The sequence below is a fragment of the Carlito syrichta genome, unplaced genomic scaffold (genome assembly GCF_000164805.1).
Source record: "Carlito syrichta isolate Samal-C Ts95f unplaced genomic scaffold, Tarsius_syrichta-2.0.1 Scaffold303979, whole genome shotgun sequence".
Lineage (NCBI taxonomy): Eukaryota > Metazoa > Chordata > Mammalia > Primates > Tarsiidae > Carlito > Carlito syrichta.
Genome location: NW_007248075.1, coordinates 987,987 through 993,468, shown reverse-complemented (window position 1 = coordinate 993,468; position 5,482 = coordinate 987,987).

The window sequence follows — 5,482 nt, the reverse complement described above, 5'->3', positions numbered from 1 at the left end:
GCCCGCCCGCCGGGGCCCCGGGGCCTCCCGGGAACGGGAAGTTACTGTGCAGTGGTGACTGGGCACCTGCTGTCGGGGCGCCCCGGGAGCGGGAGGCGTGGGGGGGGCGAGTGCGCCCTAGACGCCGCCCCTCCTCTGTTGTCAGACTGTCCCAGTGTCGGGACAGAAACGGTCAGGCGTGTCAGTCCCCCTGCGAGAATGTGCCCGAGGAGGGTGGCTGCCCTGTCCACATGCTTTTCAGAAGTTCGCCACCGACCGAGGGAGGTTTTCCTCCTGTGTCGTGAAGATCCTCATACTGAGGCGTGACACTCCGGAGGTGGTGGGGTTTTTTTTGACCTTTATACATGTATGATGCATTTTTTCCCCCTGCCCCTTTTGGTTGACCGAAACATTCACCATAGCACTTTCAAGTCACAGTTCTCCTGTGGATGTCAGAATTCTCCTGTAGCACCTGGCCCTTTAAATGAAGTAAGAATTCGTGAAGGCCGTCCCCGTGGCTGAGAGTAACTTGCGCCCTCCTCAAGGGAGCAGAAGTGCACTTGGAGAGCTCTCCAGGGACCTTGCAGATTCTGGGAGCTGGGAGGCCAGTTGGGTGATGACTTTGGAATCGTCGCCGCCTTCAGATCGAATGGCGTCGGGTCTTAAGGAGGGACGTGGTGTCGCGGGGAGGCAGATGGAACTGAGAGTAAAGGAGTTGCAGGTGCCTTAAGTGGTGGCACTTCCTTTGTCAGGTCACCGTGATTGTCTGGGTTCTCCGTTCCCCTCGGCCCCTGGCGCACTTGCTCTTCTAAGTGGTTTGTAAGTTGACATGAAGTCTAATGGGAAATTGTTCTGTTTCTTTTCTTTTTCCTTTTTTTTTTGAGTCAGAGTCTCACTCTGTCACCCAGGCTGGAGTGAGCGCCTTGGCTCACTGCAGCCTCCACCTCCTGGGTGTAGGAGATCCTTCCATTTCAGCCTCCTGAGTACCTGGGGTTACGGGCGCATGCCACCACGCCAGCCGATTTTTGTTTTGAAATTTTGTAGAAATGAGGTCTCACCATGTTGCCTAGGCTGGTCTCGAATTCCTGGGCTCAAGCAATTCTGTCACCTTGGCCTCCCTAAGTGCTGGGATTACAAACATGAGCCACCATGCTGGTCTCAGTTTCAAGGTTATAGTTTTCATGTGGTCCCATTTTTGGAGACATTAGTTACAAATGCCGTATTTTAATCCATGGCAGTAATATTTTTCATTTAGGTAATGTTACTAACTTTTAAAGTAATTGAAGGGAAAACATAGTGAGCCCTTATTATTGCAGGTGCTCTGTTACCAGCTACTAATTGTGACCTGTGTGAGGACCACCTTTCTCCTCTGTGACACCTTCTCCATTGACCTTTTCTACTTGAGAGGCCTTACAGCTCTTCAGAGTACAAGAGATGCCAGTGGACTCTGAATGAACTCAAGGCTGAGTTCTTTAGAGTCCAGCAGCTTGGATTTTCCACTTAGAAAGCTATCACTATTTAAACCCCACTATTCCGAAAAGAGAGGTGGCCTTGTAATGAAGAGTCTCTTCTGCTTTCAATCCAGTGAAACAAACAAAAAATGCTGAGATCAAGGTGCTGTGCCTGCACATAATAACTTTTGGCATCATAGTCATCATTGTGAATGTTTACCAAACTCCTGAAAGAAACTTGGCATGCTGTCAGTTCATGTTACAATCTCTACCAATGGCTTATGTTTCTGATCTTGAATTATTTTTAATCTAAAAAGGAAATTAAGAGTTTGGAACGCATATAGTTTGTCTTAGGTAAGAGTGATAGGCAAGAGAGAGCAATTGTAGTTTCTAGAATCAAAGAGAAGCATAATGAAAGAGTTTTATGTAGGATAGCAATGAGAGAAGACACAAGGCATTGATTCCGGTTGCGAAGACACTGTGTGATCATAAGTGTACGTACAGGTGGGATGGTGAAATAAATACTGTAGGAAGGGAGTGGCAGTTCTCAGTGACTGAATACCTGGAGTGGCACTAGTAATGGGAGGAGATAAAATAATAAAAAATAGCTTCAGATTTCTAGTCTAGGCTACCATTGATACCTGGAGAAATTAGGGAGGGTAGTTAACTAATGGGTGAGTTTGTTAGCTGCATACGTGGTGGTTAGTATGTAACCTTTATAATAGGACCAGTGGATTTAAATCCTAGTCAGCTGTTTCCTAAGAGTGTGATCATAGGCAATTTATGTGAACTTTCTGGGCTTCAGTTTCCTCATTTGTAAAAGGGAAGAAAAATACCTACACTATAGGACTGTTGCAAAACATAGAATTAAATCAAGGACCTGGCACAGAATCGGGAGCTGCTACTGTTATCCATTACTACTATTATTTAGTTTTTCGTGTTAAGCTAGGTTAGGTGTACAAGTTTTGCTTGTTGTCAGCAATAGAGAAGGGTAGAGTTAGAGCCAGAGGTGGTTCCCACATGGTTGTTTTTTTTAAAAAAATATTATTTTAAAGATAAGGTCTTGCTGTGTTGCTCAGGCTGATCTAGAACTCCTGGTCTCGACAAATCCTTTCACCTCAACTTCCCAAAGTGCTGGGATTACAGGTGTGAACCACAGTGTCTGGCTTCTCTTATAAAGTTCTAGGGAGAGAGATGCTTTTGAAACATTTAGGTGTACCTCAAAATAACATTTTCAGAAGGATCAAATAAAAACTTAAAATGACCTACAAACCAACTTTTGTGATTAGTAATAAAAATACAAGATTATAGAATGCATTTGTTACTAACTTTCTGTTTATGTGACCCTTTTCTGGGATTATGTATTTTAAAGAGGAAGGAGGCATATAACAATTAGGTATATTTAATTCTCAGTGTTTCGGAAACAGAGTTGAGCATCTAAGTTTTTCTTTTTTCTGTGATGCTGTTATTATTGTCTACTGTTAATATATCTTACAATCTTGGAAATATGGTAGATTGTGACTTTAAAAGTGAAAGTACTACTTTATCCTACCATTCAATTATAAAAGCAAAGACTAATTTTCCGTAAGTTAAATAATTTGGTAAATAACTATGGGGGCAGGACAACTAGGAAGACACAAAAATGTGTTCAAATAGAGGACTGAGTGAGGTACAAGAAATTTTGCTGTCCTTTAAAGACCCCATTCATTCAACATCCTCAACAGTTTTTTAAAATTCCGAGTAAAGATACAAAGTAGTAGAAGTAACATACAATATAAACACACAGTATAAATATTGCAGGTTGCAAAAATAGTTAATGGACAGCAGAGATAAAAAACAAAAACAAACCCTCACAAATGTTGCAGCAAAAACTGAGAAGTCTGCAGAGAAAAGCAACCTAATGGAAGAAGAAGATTAAACGAAAATACAGGTAATTGTTAGGGTTACTTTAGATACTGAAGGATGAAGAGTGTGATAATGAACTCAAGGGTAGTATTAGGCACCCTGAGATGATGCTGAAGGGTTAAGAGTATTTGAAACTAAGTTACTTCTCCAGCAATGGGAAACAGCATCTGATGAGTCTGAGGTGTGTTTGCCCTACTGCCAAGTTCTCTAAGTCTTTGAGGGCTTTGGGAGGAGACTTTTGGCATTAGTTTGTGCTCAAGACCATAGCCGGTTTACTCAACATATTTATAATAATGTGATTTAGAGAACTGGACGTGACTGTCATTGCCAGACCCTAGTTGCAATATACTTTTAGTAAGAAGAACAGATAAATAACATGTGAGGCCCAGAGATGATACAGGAAGATAGAAAACTGCTCACTTTAAAATTAAAAAAAAAAAAAGTGGCAGCATCACAAGAAAAAACAAATTGCTCATTACAAACAACTAAAGAGGGAACTCTAAACTATTAACATTGAAACAGCATATATCAAAATAACAAGCTATATTAGAACAACTAGTATAAGTTTTACAAGAATTTTTAAACAGTGGTGAATGAGAGAAGGGGCTCTAGAAAAATAAGCCAGAGAAAGAGTCTGATCATGTAGAGATCTAGAAAGCTATTGGAGAAAAAATAGATTAAACTAGCTTAAGCAGTCTGAACCGGTAGAATGTATCATCTTGACGTGTTCAAGATCACTCTGTGGAATGTGTTATTGTCATGAGAAGATGCCACATTTCCCTATAACAAGTTTTGATGATGGAGGATTCCTTTACAGTTTAATTAAGTAGAAAGAGAGGCACACTTGTAACACAGTGTAGCATGGAAGCCAGGGATGCTGAACATTTCTGTAGTGCATGCACTGGAAACCCCACAACCAAGGCCCCAGGTGTTACTCATGCTGAGACTGGAAAACCCTGGCCTAATACACAAAATAAGAGTCGAGAGTACATTTTTCTTCGTGTTCTCAACTATCTGTGATTCTCAGGTTACATGTGGTGAAGAAGGGTGTTTCTTATTTTTAATTTCCAATCCTTTGTGAACCCATAACCTTTGTAAAGTGCAGTGAAAATTTCATAGCAATACCAAATTGCTATAACAATTACTGAACAATCTCAATTTCTGCGCTTCTTGTGGATGAGTAGCGAGGAATGTGTAGATCAGCACCAGTCATAGACATTTTGAAGAGCATTCTTTGGAGCTCCTGTCCCTGAATAGTCTGTAATAAACTTGTGCAATTTTTGAAATTCGGGAAAAAGAGGATTAAAAACATTCATTTCGTATTTATGACCATTTGGAGTTGTTTAGTGAAAAACAAACACAAAATTCATTAAAACTTGTATAATTAAAATATTTGGATTTGGGGTTTGTTTCTATATCAGAACAGAGAACATGTATAGTTAGAACTAGAATGATAAAGCATTTGCCCACCCCTATCCACTGCCCAGGCAGATGTCCTCAGCACATCTTCCTGTGGGCCCAGACACCGCCTCAGAGTCCTTCTTAACGTAGCGCTTATGGAAGTCACTAACACTTTAGGCGCTTGTTATCGTACTAAACATATGCTAAACTATGTTCTGAGAGTCTTTTAAATATAGTACAGTGATTATCTTAACCTTGTATTTTCTTTCTAACTTTTTAAACAATTTTTCTGATGTATCAATTGTGTTAAAAATCTCAAAACCCTCATTTGTACCCCACATTTTAAAATAAAATAATTATTTAAAAAACTCAAAGCTTTCCATGTGCTGACTACTCATTCCATGTACTCTATTAAAAATCTTAATTGTGGTAAAAATAAATTTATATCTTTTATTTTATTACCATACTTTCTGTGTCAAAAATATATCTTGGGCTCCTGTCTTGTTATCCCAACACTTTGGGAGGTTGACTTAGGAGGATTGCTTGAGCCTGGGAGTTAAGGATCAGCCTGGGCAACATAGTGAGACTTTGTCTCTACACAAAATAAAAACATTAGCCAGGTGTGGTGCCGCATGCCTATAGTCCCATTGACTCAGGAAGCTGAGGCGGAAGGATCACCTGAGCCCAGGAGGTCGAGGCTGTGGATACTGTGATCATGCCATTGTACTACAGCCTGGGCGACAGAG